Source organism: Toxorhynchites rutilus, chromosome 2 (assembly GCF_029784135.1).
Source record: "Toxorhynchites rutilus septentrionalis strain SRP chromosome 2, ASM2978413v1, whole genome shotgun sequence".
Lineage (NCBI taxonomy): Eukaryota > Metazoa > Arthropoda > Insecta > Diptera > Culicidae > Toxorhynchites > Toxorhynchites rutilus.
In genome coordinates, this window is record NC_073745.1 from 182,722,799 (window position 1) to 182,743,537 (window position 20,739).

The following is a 20,739-nucleotide window of genomic DNA, read 5'->3' on the forward strand; positions in this document are numbered from 1 at the left end:
AAATACTGAAAAGTTGACTAGTCCAAGGGATGGGCTCATATGCAGTTACATGAAGTAGCCGCTCGTAAGATGAGAATCTCGTGAATATGTGATTACAGCGGGGTGATACCTGAGTTCTTGTAACAGCAATTATCAGTTTTCGTCGCTCTTTTCCATTTTGAGGATACTCAGGGAGTTTGGATATAGGCCAATTTTCCTGAACGTGCGATAGCCATTAGGGACCTCGCTTCCATAAATCACTAGCCAAAAAGTCGTCAACGTTCATTCCGCGAGATACAAGGTCCGCCGGATTGTCCTTGCAACGTGATTCCATGCAGCTCCATGCATCGAGCTTTGAATTTCTGATACGCGGTTCGCCACAAATGTTTTCCAGGTGCTAGGGGTTGCCTGCAACCACTGTAGGACAACGGTGGAGTTCGACCAAAAGTACGAACCGGCGATGGATATTTGGAGCGCTTTGACGATTCGGTCATGGAGTTTAGCTGCTATATCCGCCGCACAAAGCTCTAATCGAGGCAACGTAATTTTTTTCAAAGGTGCAACCCGAGATTTAGAAGCGAGAAGCTCGACACGAATCGTTCCTTTCGAATCGGTGCATCGGACGTAAGTACACGCTCCGTATGCAAATTCCGAGGCATCAGAAAATGTATGCAGTTGAATGGTTGAATTCGACGTATCGACTGACGCGGAAGTTGGATATCTTCGGGATCTGATCAGCGAATTCCTTTCAGGATACTGCAATGGAATCTGGAACTTCGTCATCCCAGTTACACGAAAGAAGCCACAAACGTTGCATCATCATCTTGCCTTTGATGACGATTGGAGATATCAATCCCATAGGGTCAAATAATTGAGAGATTCCAGACAGAATGGATTGTTTGGTCGGAGGACTGTTTCGCTGGAATATCTTTGAATCGAACCGTAGGTTATCCGTTTCAGGTTCCCAGGTGATTCCAAGGGCTTTTACCATTTCATTATCATTAAATTTAATCGAAGATTGCGTTCCTATCTGTTCTGACGTCAAACCTGAAAGAACGAATAGCTGATTGGACGCCCACTTTTGAAGCTCAAAACCTCCTTTCGCGAGGAGCTCACTTAATTCTGTTCTCAGTTGAACAGCTTCTTCGACTGATTGCGCTCCACCAATAAAGTCGTCTATATAAAAGTTTTGTTGTAGAGCGGGCGCACCAAGTGGATATTCTCTGCCCTCATCAACAGCCAATTGCTGCAGTGTGCGGGTAGCAAGAAATGAAGAAGGACTTAAGCCATATGTGACCGTCAATAGATCGTAGGTTTCTATTGGGTCCGCTGCATCAAATCGCCACAAAATTCTTTGTAAGGATGTATCGTTCGGATGGATCAAAACCTGCCGGTACATCTTGGCGATGTCACCGACCAATGCCACCAGAAATATACGGAATCGAAGTATTATTGATAATAGATCGTCCTGCACTACAGGACCTAATAAGAGCGCATCGTTAAGGGAGTATCCTGTAAAGTTCTTGACCGAGCCGTCGAAGACGACTCTAATTTTCGTCGTGGTGCTCGCTTCTTTCAGCACCGGATGATGCGGAAGGTAGTATGCTCCGGAATATTTTTCGCCGTCTATCGGAACGCGTCGCATATGTCCAAGAGAGAGGTATTCTGCCATAAACTTGTGATAGTCTACTTTTAATTCAGGATTGCGTTCGAGCCTTCGTTCGAGAAGGTTGAAACGATGTAGTGCCATTGATTTGCAATCGCTTATCAGTTCATGAAAATTAGACCGTCGAGGTAAATGTACAACATATCTCCCTTCCGAATTCCTGGACGTCGTAGATGTAAAAAATTCGTCACACTGTTTCTCCTCGAGCGAATAATGGGATTGCGTTTGTACCTCTTCGACCTTCCAGAACCTCTCTATGCTTTCTTCGATGTTGAGTAGGGATTTGGCTACAATAGAGCAAAAAGTATTCACCCCTGCAGGAAGAATCCTGCTGGTGGAACCGGTAACTAGCCACCCAAAAACGCTGTCGATGAGTATAGGTAGAGATGCGGCTAGGTTTATTCGTTTTGCGGTTTGAAAAAATGAGAAAAAGTGCTCAATTCCCAAAATCATGTCTATGGGTGCACGTTTATTGAACTGCGGATCCGCCATGAAAATATCTAACGGAAGATACCAGGTGTCAGTAAATACATCGTAGGAGGGTAGTTCAGGAGTGACGCGTGGAAGAATTAAAAACTCGGCTCTCACGGAAAAGTTTTCTTTTCTGGATCGTATTTCAGCGTGCACGGATTGTCTAGCATTTTGCGGCTGCTCGCCGATTCCTTGGACGAGAACATTCGTCTTATTTCTCTTTAGTCGTAGCAGTTGAGCCATATTTTCAGTCATCAGATTGAGTTGTGATGCGGAGTCCAGAAGAGCTCGCGCGTAATGCTCTTTGCCATAACGGTCAACCACAACCACAACCGCCCTCAACAGGAAAGCATTTTTCTCTACATTTTTGACCGGAAGACTGCACTCTTCTTCTGGTTGTTTAATAGACGTGGCAGCGGAAAGAATAGATTATGTGGATTCGTCACTTTCGGAGACCAAATTCAAGTTGGTAGTTATTCTTGAAACATTATTTGATCCAGAAGCGCTTGTATTATCTCCGAATCCGGAATGGAGGAGGGAGTGGTGCCGTCGTTTGCAGAATCTACATGTATATTTCGATGGACAGTTTCTAGAAAAATGATCACCTCGGAAGCAATTGAGGCAGAGTCGATTTCCGCTCACCAAAGTTAACCGATCAGCAGCACTCATCTTTCCAAACTGCGTGCATTTCACCAACGGGTGCCGTTGTTCGCAAGCATAACACCTGTTAGGATAACCTTCAATCACTGTCGAAGCGGACGATTCGATTTGGAACGTTTTCAAAGGTGCTGAACTATAAGAGGAGGGTACGTACTGCTGCGGAGACTGAGCATGATTCACGGAAACAGATTCAAGAACTCGTATACGCCGATGCAGAAATTCAATCAGCGCATCGTAGGTTTTATTGTTGCTGGATGCTGCATGATCCTCCCACGCTTTGAGAGTTTCATCGGGAAGACGAATGCATAATAAATGCTCCAACATTGTGCTCCAAGCCTCTACAGGTTCTCCGAGTTGTCTTAGTATTTTGGTATGTCGCTCAAAGTTGCCTACAATTTTATGTAACGAAACTGTCGTCTTCTTCTTTATCCGTGGGATTTCCAACATCGCTTGTATATGCCGCTTCTTAAGGAGATATTCATTTGCATACCTTCCCACGAGTGCTTGCCATGCCAATTGATAATTGGCGGCACTAATCGCGAATGACTCGATTACTTGAGCAGCTTCTCCTGTAACTGACGACTTCAGGTAATGGAATTTCTGGATGTCCGGAACGTCTTGATTTGAATGAATTAACGCAAAAAAGGTGTCGTGGAATGCTAGCCATTCGTTGTAATTCCCGTCAAACTCAGGTAATGTAATCGTCGGTAGTTTAAGACCCTTGAGACAAGAGGAAACTGTGTGCGGGGGAGGATTAGGACAACTGCTAGAAGATGATGATGGTAGTTTTGATAAAAGACCAGCCTTTATTTAAAAAAAATTGAGATTCGAAATTTGCTCTTATTTGAATGTTGAGATTAGTACCTTCGCTCGTCTCGTCGTTGCATTCCAAAGATGTTTGGATGTTTTCGAGCTCCGCCCGAACAACGTCAAGATTCTCTATCCGCAGTGCTACCTCGAGCCTGTCCCTCTCATCTTCGTACATCTCCAGAAATTTACTCGCTCGTCCCAATGAAGCCAGTAAAGAAATGCGACGAAGGACCAATTGTCGCTTTTCCTGTTCGCTTGCCATCATGGAAATCCCCGACGTACACCGAAAGCAATGTGATTATGTTCACCTCTGGAACAGACAGAATCCTTGTACGCGGGTAGGAAGCTCTTCGGAATTGAACTTTCAATAATGGGTCGATGAACGTTGTTCGATGATGATGATGGCAGCAAGTGATTAAAATCGTCGTGAACCGTCGATGATGGTAGGTACCGATGTCATGTGGGATGGAAAGAAAACAGAATCTAGAGGGCACCAGCGAGGAGCAGGATGAGATTGGACTATTACTAACCTGTCCAAGGCTATCTTAAGACCTTGTAATAAAATTTCCAGAACGAAAAGAATCCTTGTATGCGGATAGGATGTTCCTCGGGTTTAGACTTCCAACAAGGGTTCGATGAACGCGCCAATATTTCCGGATGATGATGCTTACAACGTGTGATTAAAATCGATGATGGTAGGTACCGATATTATGTGGGATGGAAAAACAGAATCTAAAGGGCACCAGCGAGGAGCAGGATGAGATTGGAATATTACTAACCTGTCCAAGGCTATTTCAAGACCTTGTAATAAAACTTCAGAGTCAGAATGGTAGGCAGCCACGTTCTCGTGGTCCTTCAAACGACTTTCAATGGCTGATCTGCTACAATGCTACACAATTGGTAATTGTTCTAGCGGAATCTCGATCGTCGTGAATCGTCTATCAGGAATAATCCTGGTCACGGCACCAATTTGTTGAACCAAAAACTGATTTATTTGATTTCGCAAGAAATATGGTGACAGTCAAAAGGAATAAATTCTTATTAAATACACGTCTGCACAATTCTGAAGTCGAACATGGAAGAAGTACTACATTCCTATATTTTAATTCCACATCATAGAAGGACAATAGACAATTGTTGAAAGTTGTATCTGTGTGATGTTCTGCGCAGGATTAGGTTGCAACGATTTGACAACGTCTTTACACCGCACGTAAGGTCGGTATGCAACAATGGTGGACTCCATATTTTCTTAAAATCCTATAAATATGGGTATTAAATGAAAGGGCTTGACTAGTAGAACACAGTTATTTATGAAGAATGCAAATGGCCGCCTCGCCAAAGTGGCGACATATATATTTTTTCGAAACCCCATCAATATTTCTATCAAACGAAAGGGCTTGACTAGTAGAACATATTTATTTATGAAAAAATGTAAATACAAAATGACAGCCACCACAAAATGGCGCCATATATTTTTTTCAAAACCCCTTCAATATGGGTATCAAATGAAAGAGATTGACTAGTAGAAGATAGTTATTTATGAAAATTGCAAATCCAAAATGGCCGCCACCACAAAATGGCGCCGTAGATATTTTTTTTCCGAAATCCCATCAATATGGCTATCAAATGAAAGGGCTTGATTAATAGAGCACAGTTATTTATGGAAAAAATGCAAATATAAAATGGCCGCCACCAAAAAATGGCGCCATATATTTTTTTAAAACCCCATCAATAGAGTATCAAATGAAAGGGCTTGACTAGCAGCTATTTATGATAAATGAAATTTCAAAATGACCGCCACCACAAAATGGCGTCATAAATATATTTTTTTAAAACCCCATCAATATGAGTATCAAGTGAAAGTCGTCGAATATACAGTATATACAGACACTGGAACACCTCCAACATCGAGTTTGTCTTGATAGAGGTAACCTGGCGCCAATAATGTTGCAACACGACAACGCTCGTTCACACACTTCGCGTGTAACTGAGACTCTGAAAAATCTGAAGTTTGAAATCCTCCTGCGCATATGGTCGAATTTCAACAATAACGTAGTTATTATATATATTCCTAACTCTATGGTTAGTAACAGTTCGGCTGAAAAGATCATAAGGTTGACGTCTAGGTGGCGCCTCTAATTCCTAATCTACTTGACTATCACGAGCATCATCCTTCAATGGATACACGTCAACATTTGACAGCAATCGGCATTGGTTCGTGAGTTACAGCAATGGAAAAATCCGAATTTCGTGTGTAATTGCATTAATTGGGCTTCGAATTGCTTCCGCATCCACCGTATTCTCCAAATCTGTTCGCAGACTTGAAAAGAATACTCGCTGGCAAGAAATTTAAGACCGATGATGAAGTGATTACCGAAACTGAGGGATTGGTTAAAGGTACGAAACATGTTCTAGTATTATCATACAGTTATTTTTTTCGTTCTTTCAGAAAAAATATTTTAAAAATTATTCCTTTACACTTTGAAAATCTGTACGTTATGTACGTTATATCCAGTGACGTTAAATCAAAAGCACGTTATAACGAGGGTACTTTATATCGAAGTTTCCCTGTATATGGGACATGTGATCAAGGACTAATCGAACCAACACATCTCTCACCGTCACATTGGGCTGTCTTCCTCGGGCGCGAAGGGAGTTTTCTAAATTCGATCTGGCGATAAGACACACGGGTTGTTTTAAAAACTCGTTAATTGGAGAGCTTGTGAAGATTCTGGATGTTAGACAACTGCTTTCAGCATTTTTGGAAGACAATAAAACAGTTTATAAGCCCACTACGTGAAAGTAGAAAATGTTTTTTTTTCGGCGCATCTGTTTGTACCGCGGGTTTACCATTGCACCAACTGCAAAAAAAATTTGGACATTCTTTCACCCATTGTGGCAACAAGTTTCGTTGTGGAAGACACACCTCGCACCAATAAACAAGGGCCACATAAGCAGAAACAAGGCAAAATAAACATGATTACTTATATCAACCAAATTAACGCTGTTTAACACATAAGCAGAAACAAGGCAAAATAAACATGATTACTTATATCAACCAAATTAACGCTGTTTAACACATTGCGGACCGCTCACGAGATTTCTCGTGTTTCGCGTTCCGTCTGTTACGGATGGATCACGAAATAACCTGTGTTTTTTACACTTGAAGGTTAAATTCTTGGTTTGCCAAAAATCTAACAAGACCTACCGATGGCTCGCCTTCGTCTCATCCACATCGGAGGAAACAATCTCATTCGTGGAATCCGAATAAATGAAACTTCAAGTTTGCCCCTAAAACGTGCGGTTCTTAATGTGTTAACAGCTCTACAATTTGTTCTTAGACACCCAACTCCTATCTTTTGAAAATGTTTCTATAATATGTTTCCAACCGATACCTGGCGATTTCTAGTGAAGGATAATTAACCTTAGAATTCGAAGTATCTAAAAAAACAAACAAAGAAGAAAAAGAAATTTAAAAAACCAATAGTATTGAAGGGAAAATATTATACAAAATGTATTTTTTTTTTCAGATGTTAGGAATAAAGTCAAGTGTTCGGGTATTTTGGTTATTGCTAAAGTTATATTTGTAGATGTATTTATAATTTTTCGAGTTTACGAATAATGCTTATTTCGCTGTTGACAGCTGGATACCTTACTGGTGGTTTCGGTTCTGAAACACCGGGTGCCGCAGAACGATCAATATTTTGAAGCTTTAGGACGATACCTAAAGCATTACATAGGGGTTTTTAAAAATTCGAAAGTTGCCAAAATGGCGACCATTTTTGCTAAAAATGAGTATTTTCCATGATAAATCGCTGTTTAGAAGCTCATAAAAAAATCGAAAAAATGATATATTAAAGCGGCTATGTAAGGATTTAGATAATTCATTTTCACATGCTGATAAAAAAACTCAGCCAAATCGGTCGAGTAGATCCTGAGATATCGATACCACCATCTGAAAAAACATGGTTTTGAGAAAAACACGTTCAAAAATTCGCACAGAATATATCCCTTGAGTTCACCTCATACTTTCGGCTGTAACTTTCCAACGAAATCAAATATTGAACAATTCTTTCAGGACAAAATTTCTAAGGACCATAAGCTTCCAAAAATGCAAAAAAAACGATTTTTTCGAGGGTCACCCCTTAAAGTGTCATGTGCCATGTCCCGTGTCATGGCACGCTATTTCTGTGCCATTTTTGTTTGGCACGGCACGGCTTCGACGCCTTGGATTCGATGGTCCTTTCTAGGATTGACTACATTCTATCTCGCGGATCGCGTTATGTCGATAAAAATCGGTGACACAATATCTGGTTCTTTCCGAGTTACATCTGGCGTCCCTCAAGGCAGTCATTTTGGTCCGTACATTTTCCTGCTATATCTCAACGATATAAATTTTAGCTTAAGGTGCTGCAAACTATCATATGCAGATGATTTTAAACTTCTACCCAGTGAACAGCATTGGCGATGCTGAAAATCTTTAACAACAATAGTACATTTTTGCCGAATGGTGCGTTACCAACAGAATGTGTTTGAATCCATCGAAATGTTCGGTATTGTCATTTTCACCTAAACGATCGTTGGTAAAATACGAATATAGGCTGCATGGCCAAACATTGAACCGTGTCGAAATTATCAAAGATCTTGGGGTCTGGACTCTAAATTAACTTTTTGCGAACACATATCTTTTATCACCTCTAAAGCGTCTAAAACTCTTGGTTTTATTTTTCGTATTACCAAACATTTTAAAGATATACACTGCATCAAGTCTCTCTATTGTGCGTTGATTCGTTCGACTCTCGAATATGCTTGTGTAGTGTGGTCACCGTACTACCAAAATAATATTTAACGTGTGAAGTCAGTTCATCGAAAATTTATTCGTTTCGCCCTACGTAATCTTCCGTGGAATGATTCAATGAAACTCCCCAGCTACGAGGATCGCTGCAAGCTGATTGGGCTAGGCCAGCTATACTCAACCGGCGGCCCACCGGTCTCTTTTGGTTGGCCCATCTGATCCGTTACCATTAAGTAATATTAGTAGATTAAATATTTAATAAATATATTTAATCCGGGCTAATCTTGTTCACGTTAATGAATAAATATGAAATTATTACCTACTAGCTGCCCCGGCAAACTTCGTCCCGCCCACAATTGCTTCTCTGATTTATATAATTTCGAACACTCACGATCCCCGAACATTATTTCTCTGTGCTCGATCTATATTCGCAGCATATGATTTCTTTTTTGGCAAATGCATTTGACGCAGACTGAGACATTTCAATCCTGATACTGTTCAAATTCGTTGCTCCGTTCTTGAGATAAATCGTGAGGACACCAAATTGTTTTTATTTATATAGCTATACAAAACATGCTAAAAAATGATTTTCCAATTTTCCAACATTCCGAATGGTTTTCATAATTGTTTAGCATATAAACCTAATGCTGACTGAGACACTTCAATCCTGATACTGACTGTTAAAATCCGTTGCTCCGTTCTTGAGTTAAATCGCGAGGAACGGACACCAAATCATTTTTATTTATACAGATATACAAAACTTGCCAAAAAATGACTTTTCAATTTTTCAACATTCCGAATGGCTTTCATAATTTTCTTAGCATATAAACCTGACGCAGACTGAGACACTTGAATCCTAATACTGACTGTCCAAATCCGTTGTTCCGTTCTTGAGTTAAATCGTGAGGAACGGACACTAAATCATTTTTATTTATATAGATTAGACATATAACTACGTTTATCGTTGCTATCAAATCAGAAAGCACGTCACATTTTTATGAAATAGTTTTAACGTTAATTATTATTTTAGCTCTGAACGGATTTTGATGGATTGCATTCCTATCGAATCGGAAATTCTCTATTTTTTCCGGAACGTAATACATTACGGTTCCCTAACCCATATACGTTTAAAGTTTAATTTTAATATAATTAATTTTATATTTTAATATTTAAATATCACTGCTAATCGGATGAGCATAAATCTGTCATTCGAAGTGCAAATGCAGCATTTGTTCTAAGGACAATGTGGATAGAGAAAACATTGCAATCTAAGCTCCACCGTATTCTATTAATTAAGTGTGAACAAGTCATTCGCGAATTCAAATTACAGTATTCACAAATTATCAGTTATCTGACTAGGGACCAGACAGCAGGGAGGCTTTCGAAATCATTTTTCATAAGGCCGAGTGTTTAGTTTACTTTTCCAGGTTGATCTTTTTCAAGGCTAGAGGCGAATGAACTGATGAATTTTAAACCCTCTATAATTTAAAACAACATCATCATTCAAGTCGTCTCGCTCCAATTATCAGACAGTAGTCTTTCTCAATGCTGGTGTCACACAGCGGTTTTGCTCGATTGAAGGAAGAATGAAAGATATATATCGGCATCATACATTTTGTTCGGTGGGGACACAACGTCGATTTGTACGCCGTCTGGTGAGAAGTGCCTCTGTTTTTTTCGAATCCCATCACATTTGAATCTGTACTGGGGTATAAGTTTAAAATTTTCTAAAACCAGAACGTTACGTTTAGGGAGCAACGCACAAAACTGTTAATACCTTTTTGTCGGTTGAATGGATTCGCCTGATATGATTCATTCGAAGAATCAAATGTCTACGAGTTACGAGGGCAGTCCAAAGTACATAGCTTACAAAAAAACAAAAATTTTGGAAAAGCGACGTTTTATTTCTCAACATAGTCTCCTTTTAGCTCGATACACTTGAAAAAAGTTACACGGGGCCAAATCTGGAGAATACGTATTCTCCGTAGCAGTTCGTAGTGCAATTCGACCAATTTGGCCGTGGCGAAGGCGGAATTTCCACGGTTGAAACAAAACTACGAGTTCGATTCGGCTGAAATTTTGACAGCAGCCGTTTACGAGAATGTACTACACGATAAGTAATCTCTCTTGCGACCATCGGGCGAAGAGCTAAGTACTAGACCCAAAAGTTTGTTACAATAGAACTATTTAAATCACCAAAATCTATGAATATGAGTCCTTCGTGGTCAAGATTTGTTGATGCATGTCGTTGGCTATCAGTGAAAGTTCTTTATATATTGTGCTCGCCCTGGCTAATCTCAATTTCTATTTTGATACTGTGTTGAAAATTTTTTTCTCTGCAGAATGGATCTTCAGAATTCTTCAGTTTGAATAAGAAACAAGCATAGTGTAGAGCAAAATTAAAGCAGAAAAGAAATTCGAATTTCCTATTGCCGTTCTACGTCTTCTGAGATGCTTCGTTCTGCGTTGAAGATGTAATTTTGCTAAGAGATACTGAAAAACTACCTGGATATTCAAGATCAGTATTTCAGTTTCAGTTCTCCAGACAGCGAGTAATCAATAGTACATTTTAATGCTTGGAATCAATTTGACAATCTTCTCAAATTGCTTCGCGAAAAGTTCGCGCTCTTCACGCATTTATTTATCGGCCCTTGCCATTGCTATCAAATATTTGTATCAAATTTTTTTATTAATATATTACTTTGATGTTTCTACTCTCCGGCAATGATTTCGTAGTTCTATGTTAACAATGCGGTCGTGGCTTGGAGATCATTCTTATTTATTTATTTATTTGCGGTCCGCGACACAATAATAACACGTGTTTGTGGCCCCTATGAAAAAAAAGTTGAGTACCGTTGTGCTAGACTTACTAGTCTCACGAAGGGATGTCGTAATTGGACAAATGTATTTGTAATATATTAAATAAAAAAAGACAAATGCGCACCTTTGCCCCATAGTGGAGGCAAAGGTACGCACCGTACGGGGCAAAGGTGCGCACTTATTGAATTGAACTTCTGAGATAACTTATACCAAAAATAAATGCTTTATCATCAGAAGCGGTAGAAGCATCATTGATAGATAGTGTAAGCACCGTCCAGCTGGCCAGTAGGGGGGTGTTCTGTGTTTTTTATGGGTGGAGAAGAGTGGGTGTTATGGTCGAACATACCACGTGGACATTTTTGGGAGGAAGGAGACTGACAATATAAGATATCCGAAAATGTCCAACATTTGAATCAGAATTCGTTTTTATTAGCAAACTAGCTGACCCAGCGAACTTCGTCCCACCCACAATTGATATATTGATGTAAATCATTCGAATACTCAAGTTCCCACAGAAATTATTTTTGTGTGCGTAATCTATACTCGCGGTATATAATTTCTTTTTTGACATATAAATCTGATGCAGACTAAGACGCATCAATCCTGATACTGACTGTTTAAATCCGTGACTCCGTTCTTGAGTTAAATCGTGAGGAATGGACACCAAATCATTTTTATTTATATAGATCAAGTTTATAAATGCATAGTTACCTTCACTTGATTCATTTGAAACTCATTGTTGAAAAAAACAACAATATTGATTTTAAGTTCATTATGAAACCATAAACATAAACGAAACATAACCGTTATTGAATTCGTTATTGAAAAAACAAAAACATTTTTCATTTGAAATCCATGTTTAAGCGATTGTTTATTTTTATTCCTTATCTTGGATTTCGGTTCTGAGGATTCCGACGCTTTGCCTTGGAGCGCTGTTGCTTCGTTGCGCTGTTGTGGGGTTCGAAGAGACAGACGGTGGTTCGACATGAAGCTAGAAGCCCAATCTCTTCCTGCTAGTTTCGCAACTTTGTTGAATTCGTGCTGGAGGTTGTTGGCTTCCGAAAAATCGAACGCCATGCGCCGTAAATCTTTGAGAGTCATACCATAAAAAACTTTGTCCAGTGGCCTGCAGATCCTCAGACTGCTCACTCGTAAATACCTATCTGAACCGCACTAGGTGCTGACACTGACACATTCCAGCAGATGTAGAAATGTCAATAAAAGAAGATTCAAATCACAAATCACCTTCAGCCTCTTCCTCGGAGCTGATTCACAAATACCGAGGTCTGCCGCAATCCGACACTTCGAAGCCTTTGTCGGGTCATTTGAGCATTTCTGGAGTGCATTTCTTCAAATCAGTTTTCTTCTTGTGGGTCCCGTTAGAAATTTTGTTGAGAACATTTTATAATTTTTTATTAGAGCAAAACGCTAGTGCGAGCTTTTACCCACATCCACTGCGCACCTTATCCCCACAAGCAATTTTTGAACATATCGAATTTTTAAAAAAAAAGCTCTTGAACTTTTCCACAAAAACGAATACGCACTATCATCTACTATAGAATGACGGTTTCCTTGACAGTGTAGTTTCGAACTTTCCAGTTATTTTAGGTAAGTAAATCGTCATATCCAAAACTGAAAAAATTAGATCAAAACATCGCAAAACTCTTCTTACCTCATAACTTTTTGCCACTTTTATGAAATGTAACTTTTTTATATGTGTGAGCTGCTGGTGTAATAATGTATCAAACGAATACACTGTTGTCGAAATTTTATGCTCGTTTGCTCCAAAATGGCCAATGCGCACCTTTGCCACGCACTACTCTACTGATTGTCATGAGCTCCTCCGAAAGATTAATTTTAACATTAATCGCCGGAATTTGCGTACCCAAAACATTCTATATCTCTCCACAACACGAACAAATTATGCATATAACGAATCTGTACGGCACATACTAGTGTGTTTAACCTTTGTAGTACTAATTTCAACTATCATATTTCTCGTTCATTCCTCAAAAAATTGTTCATTATTAATCTTTCTCAATGTTAATAGCAATAGGACTTATATGATTGTTCAATTAGTTGTTAGTAATATTATATAAGTAGATTTAATTGAAATTAAAATGAAAACCTAAACACAGAACATGCAGAACATTATCCTTCTTCACAAGACCTACGCATTCCTCTAAAGCCACCAACTACTCCCACAATCAAATATCTTTCAAAGGTTGATCAATGCTAGCCAACTCCGCCGACCAATCGAGAACGAAGACTGGCGTCTCCTTTCGAGTCCAAAAAACGGGAATTTCCTAAATAGCTATGGAGGAGATAAATGTGGGTTTCATATAAATTTATTCTTTTATTCCTTCCTTTTAAACCTACTCATTAGTTTACTTCTGTCCCTATTCTATCCAGGACCTTTTTTCTCTCTTCCAGTTCTCCGATTCTTTTTAGCTCTCCTATCTTTTCTCTTATAATTTCTTTTATTTCTTTTAACAATCTTTCTCTATCTTCTCTAATTGCTTTCGATGCACTCTAGCACTATTAAAATTTACTGGTTCCGGCGCGCACTTCCTATTTCCTTGATGGTGGAAATCGTTCGCCGGCACTGTTCTTTACTGAGCTTTTCTTTTTTTTCTTTTGTGTGAGTTCATTTATGTTTTCTCTAGTTTGCAGCTCTGTTGAATGGCAGATGGTCCAATGAAGCGTATTTCGCGGTGGGCATTTTTACCCAGGGCTCACACCGTTTACTATTCGGCCAACTGTTCACAAGCAACAGGCGGTGGGTATTTATGACGATTTTTCTAAAACATCCGTTATGAATAAATATATGTTGGAATTTGGAGCCCAAATTAGTACTTAGAACCAACGGTTACAGGCTTTAGTGATCCATATCTCGCCTTATATCGATCATACAATTTCAAGTTTGGGCTCGTTGTAAAAGTGACATTTAACCCCAATACAAAATCTTTTGCTGTCCTTTTCTTTGTTTGTTTCAATCAGTTGTGAGTTACAGGGTGTTAACGATGGAGGTCAACAAATAGAAAATTCGGTACATTTATTTTTCTTTTGTAAAGGCGAAAATGCAAGCCAGGCCGCTTAAATTGTGAATGGTGTTTATGGTACCGATACTGCAACAGTAAAATACGTACAATTGATTTTTTTTTAATATTTGTTTTTTAAAATATTTTTTTTAAATTTTTTTTTCATTTGTTTTTTAGTGCAATAAACTAAATTCAGATCTCTACTCTCAACAAATGGACCGTTTGAATCTAGTGATCGACCGGAAACATCCAGAATTGGCCAACAGAAGAGACGTTGTGTTCCATCAGGACAACGCAAGGCCACACAATTCCGAGAGCTTGAATGATATGTTTTAATGCATTCACCATATAGTCCGGACCTGGCATCAAGCGATTAAGTGATAATAAATTGTGTTCAAGAGAAGATTGTAATAATACAGTCAACTCTCCCTAACTCGATATCCAAGGGGACCATCGAATTAGGGAGGTATCGAGATACAGAACCTTTCTGTTACTTTCATTTGAATTGTAACGATCACGCAGGAACTGTTCAATCACAAAGAAATGTTCGAATAGTTTCACAGGAACATTTTCAGTTCATTTCAGTATTCCGGACATATTCTTCAGGTTTGATTCAACGTTCGAAGATGTAATCTCGACACAAGCATCTGAACCTTCCTGAATATTCTCCATCTCAACAGAACTACTATCTTCAGCGTTTTTCTCAGCTTTTTCAACACTTTCCAGTATATCGGTATCTGACATCAGATCACAGCAAATCACATTTTGGTACTTTTTGCACTAATCATTAAAAGACATTAAGCAATCGAACGGTATTGTACTGTCGACATCAGCAAGCTAACGATGCAATAATTATGCCAGCGGAATATCACCATCACCATTGAAGGAAAATTCGGCTTCCTGACGCAATTTTAAATAGTCTCAGATTTAACCTTATTTATTTTAGAGGGTGAAAGTATTTTAATTGCATCCAATTCCGGTATATCTGAAGGGTCCTAGAGTGCATTAAAATACAGTAAGAATGCTGAATAACATGAAGTTGGAAAAGGACAAATATCCTCCATTACTTGCAGTCTTCGTTTAACCAATCGAACTAATTAATCGAAGATGACGATAGTACTGATTCAGGTTCTTGATTAGGTCCAGCTGCTGAGCTACGGAAGTAAAGATTTGTGGAAAAATTGTAAACTTATCGATTTGAGCTTTGGTCGGAGAGATTTTGGTTGCGCTGTATTGTTATCAACGAACATGACCACCTTTGAGAAGAAATAGATATAAGTATGATACATTACCATTACACATAATTCCAGAAATAATACCTGTCTATTTCATTGGAAAATTTTTCGTCAAATTGCGTGATCCGTTCCTCAAAAAGCATTAAGGCCATCCATTGCTTGGTGTTGCTCTCGTATATCACTAGTAATAACTTCTTCTTATTGAAACATCGTTTGTTTTTACTCTTTCCATTGATCAGCAACGGTAGTTTCGCTCCCTTCGTTGTTGGTTGTGCTTTAAAGTTGGGAATTCCCAGTTTCTGGACAAATTCGCAAGCCATGTCCCGAAGAATAGAGAGGTAAATTATTCTCTCTGGCTTGATAAGACAAAAATTCATTGACCGCTCAAGCTTTCCGATTCCGACCAACCTTATATGTATAGATTCAATTTTCCATTCCGATTTTTACATTTTTACTTTAGTTTGAATAGTGTTGATACCGTACTTTGTGCAATACTGAAATCATTTGCAGCTTCAGAGCCCCTCCGTCCATACTTTTCGACCATCTTGATGATGCTCAAACGTTGCGCAATGGTTAGCGTTATACTTGTTCGCTTGCAAGATTTTTCGTGGTTTTTCATACTTGAAAAGAAATTGCTTGATGACACGAACACTCCGTCTTAACTTTCAAGAACAATTGAAATCAGAGGTAATAACGCACAAAAACATGTACGCGAAAATCAATCGAGTTAGAGAGGTGAAAATCCATGGAGAAATGAATCAAAACCCATCGAGTAAAGGGTGTGTCACATCAAATTGCATCACGGAAAAAACGCTGTAGAAATTTAATTTTTAGGAATTATATCTTCAGCTTTCGCTTATAAACAGATAAGAGTGTATAGATCACGTTAGCCATGCTTCACTGTCAATTTTTCGTAAATTTGGAAAAATGTCGTCGAACGAAAAAGAGCGTCGTGAATTAATCCTGCGCACTCATTTCGAGAATCCGGAGTTGTCACATCGGGACATCGGTAAGATGCTGGGAATCGTCCAATCCACGGTCAGCAAAGTACTAAAACGATACTTCGAGAACCTAACCATCGTCCGGAAGGTGAAGAACGGCAAAAATGGATGCTCCGTCAGTGAAAAAGATCACAAGCGCGTAGCTAAGCAGTTTAGACGTGAGCCGAGAAGTTCGGTCCGGGATGTCGCCAATAAGCTGAATTTGTCAAGTTCATTCGTCCAGCGGATCAATCAGCGGGAGGGCCTGCGTACATACAAGGTTCAGAAGGCTCCTAACCGCGACGAAAGGCAAAACATGGTGGGGAAGACGCGAGCACGGAAGCTGTACACCGAAATGCTGACGAAGCCGCATTGCCTGGTAATGGACGACGAAACCTACGTCAAAGCGGACTTTCGTCAGCTGCCGGGCCTGTTGTTCTTCTCCGCAGAGGACAAATTCAGCGTTCCGGAGGAGATTCGCAAGCAGAAACTATCCAAGTTTGCCAAAAAGTACATGGTGTGGCAAGCGATCTACTCTTGCGGAAAGTGGAGCGCCCCCTTCGTGATGACCGGCACGGTAAACGGGCAGGTTTACCTTAAGGAGTGCCTACAGAAGCGCTTACTACCACTATTGAAGCAGCACGAGGGCCCGACCATCTTCTGGCCGGATCTCGCTTCGTGCCACTATTCAAAGGACGTGTTGGAGTGATACGAAGCCAACGGGGTCACCTTCGTGCCAAAGGAAATGAACCCGCCCAACGCGCCGGAGCTTCGCCCAATAGAGAAATATTGGGCGATTATGAAGCACGCCCTCCGGAAGAACCCAAAAGTTGTCAAATCGGAGGCGGACTTCAAGAGAAAATGGATTTCTGTTCAAAAAAAACTACAACCTGACGTTGTACAGAACCTTATGAACGGGGTAAAGAGGAAGGTGCGAGCATACGGGCTTGGGCTCGAAGTATGAATAAAAAGAAAATGCCAAAAGTTGTTTAATAGTTTTTATTTTACTGTCTAAAATTTTCAAAAGGATCGGTCTACTGGGCGAATTTCTACAGCGTTTTTTCCGTGATGCAATTTGATGTGACACACCCTTTAAGGGAGGCATCGAGTTATGGAAAGAACAATGCTTGTAAAATCGAAGGTGCCATGAAATCCATCGAGTTAGAGAAAACATTGAGATACAGAACATCGAGTTAGGGAGAGTTGACTGTGTATTGCTAAATTATCTCGCCGATAATGACCAAGACTTCTATGATAGAGACATTATGAAGCTACTTTTAGAATGGCAAAAAAATTTACAACAAAACGGTGCATGTTTGATATACATAGTTTTGAATTTCACCTACAAATAATGTACAACTTTTCCCCTAATATTTCTACGCATCTATCAATATCAATAAAATGTTATTTTAGATGAGATAAACAATGTAAAATGTTAAGCTTTATCTAAACGCCCTAACTGCCACGTTTTGATTGGCCCGTTTTTCCCAACTCAAACATATAAACCAAGCAGCCTGGGGAAATCGGCATTGCAAATGCATGGTTGGTTGGTTGTTTTTGAGAGGCTTTGAACTTCTCAGTTCATTCGTCTCTAGCACATACATGCTAGCGGCGAGTATTTTTGTACACGCTTGCCTTTATGCAGACCGCAATATATTTCCCTAATACGTACTTCTAAACTGAGGAGCCTGCGAAGTTGTTGATACATACAAGCCGGGGAAAATTTTGTATTCTGTATGTTTTTTGTTGCACTTCGGAATGTGTTGTCCTAACACGGGCTACAAAAGTGGGTACGAACACAAGGCTTTGGCTCGATTATTTATTCAAGACTGCATTGGCAGATATGTCTCATATCTTGTGCTCACTGAATTTTTATGCATACCATGTGATGAGGTAAAATGTTGTCATCAAATTTACTTGTAACGAATAACATAATCTATTACAATGCATGAATTGATGTTACTTGGCATTTGTTCCAATTTTTTACATACAAAGCTAATATGTTGAATTCAATTGAATTCGAAAATTGTTAATTCAATACAAACAAATGATTACTGAGCCAACGGTAGTCCCACATCATAACCGCAAGGTTGACGTCATAGTTATAACCCACCCATTTTTTGGTGCAGAGCAAGGTTCAATTCGAATAATTGTTTTTGGTAACTTTCACTTTTGACAGTCTCATCAGTTTTCGGCGTCTTCAAACACAAACACTTTTTGTAGTTTTCCACGTTTTTTGTTCCACTTATCAAAGTTACCACCTTTAAGCTTTTTTTAAGTTTAAGTTCGACGATGTGATATCTAGCAGGATGTTGGTGGCCCTAAATTGGTGATGGAACGGATAGTAGTTTGGCCGAATACCGGATAACGGATATCCGGCTAGTTTCGAGGCCGGATAGTCGCCTGTATAAAATCAACGTTTATATAATCTGTGGATTCAATGTTTGTTGATTCAAAGGATGTGATCTGAGTTCTGGAAAAAGTCAAGTGTGCAGGTTGACATTGTTTGATTGGTCTTTTAGATACTACTAGCAGGGTATGCATTCCGTCGATTTGACAATGTGTCATTTTTTCATTTGACATTGAGCTTCAAAAATATGTTAGTATTGTTCTGTGAAAAACAAAGTAGGGAAGGTGGGGCTAAAACGGACATCTTAAGAAGAACTTCAATTATATCTTTGGAAACTCATGTTTCCCAAAACTTTGATGCAGTTTCTTGCAATTCAATATACTGTTTTTCTACCTAATTGGTCAAATATTTTATAAAAAAGAGTTTTCAATGTTTTTTACTGAAATTAAAACAGACCGAAAAGTACAACTTTTTTTTTCGATGCGGGTAATATGGACATATAGTGGGGGGAATATGGACAGGTTTGTAATAGGGGAACTGGGGGGGTGGAATGTGGTTACCCTAAGGAAGATGCCCATTTCTGTTTCCACATATTACTAAAATTCCCGTTCTTCGAAGAATATTGTAGCTCAACTTATTGTAGTTCAAGATAGTTCAAGATAATAAGCGGCTTTTATTATGAAAATTGTAAATATTACATTTTTCATTATTAAAAGAAAGGTTGAAATATCGAACATTTTTTTAGTGAGGAGGTAAAGTGGTCACTCGCACATATCACGCCAGAAGAGATAGATTTATGCATGTTTTCTTCACCAATTTTGTTCAAATCATTATTGAAATAGCAGGTACATGTATGAAATGAGCTAGGCCTATTCACCTAGAATCGTAATTGAAATTTTCTCATACGTACAAAAACGTAGTAAGAAACACATAACGTTTTTCAAAATGAGGCTTGATTTTGGTTGGGGTGGCATATTTTTCCTGGGTCAAAACCACAAAAGGAACCCTAATAGGAGCAGAAGGAGATAAGCTTTATCAGCTTATCAACAGAACATTATCACTAGTAATCCTCCACTGACCACTTTGCCCCCCAAACAACGAGATGAGAAATATGCGAAATAATCGCTGAAATTGAACAAAATATCTGTTCAACTCCCCTAAAATATGTGAACAGTTGTTCAAACTGTTGATTTATCGCAAATATCAGCATAATAAACTAAATTTCACTAGAAATTCCTTCAATTCGAAACGCACAAAACTACGGCCGAATGGCATCCGAGAGAGCTTTGTTTTTATTTTCATTTATTTCTTGACATGTGACAGCTCCGCTGTAGTACAGGGTGACTCAAAAGTCATCAAATTCTTCAAACATAAGATGACTATCAATACGGTGTCAATACTCAATAGTTATACTATCAAACAAGCAGGTGACCACTTTACCCCACGTGATCACTTTACCCCCACTACCCCTATATGAAGCGTAGAGGTTTATCGATCGCGAAAGGAATAATTTTATTCATCCAAGGGCTAAACTCATTACGAATGTCCGTTAAATGATGAGAAAATCGAATTAATCGACCTAGAAGTGATATCGTGCTTTTCAGCAGCATAAACGGACAGACCCTCAACTATTTTGCTTTTGGTTCAAGTCAACTTCTAAACAGTTCACATTTGGCGATTTGATTTTCATTTAAAGACGCAGGACATTCCTTATGAATAGATTGAACAGACTTTTCACAGTCCATCTCACTCCCACTGGTAACTGTCCGTTTTACCCCACCAGCACAATTATTTCAATAATTTAAATTTTCCACTCAAAAATGAACTTACTTTTCCGTACATACCTAATATCGCTTTTCTGTTAACTCCCAAACCGAAATATAACCATCAGCGAATTGAATTTTTATATTAAACCACTCAAAATGCTTAATA

At 39.1% G+C, this 20,739-nt stretch overlaps 1 protein-coding gene across 6 annotated transcripts in view; it reads right to left on the reverse strand.

Moving 5' to 3' along the window:
- The window catches only part of LOC129768731 (uncharacterized), a 168,194-nt gene that overhangs the window by 45,215 nt on the left and 102,240 nt on the right, over positions 1-20,739 (reverse strand). The gene's annotated exons all lie outside the window — the stretch shown is intronic.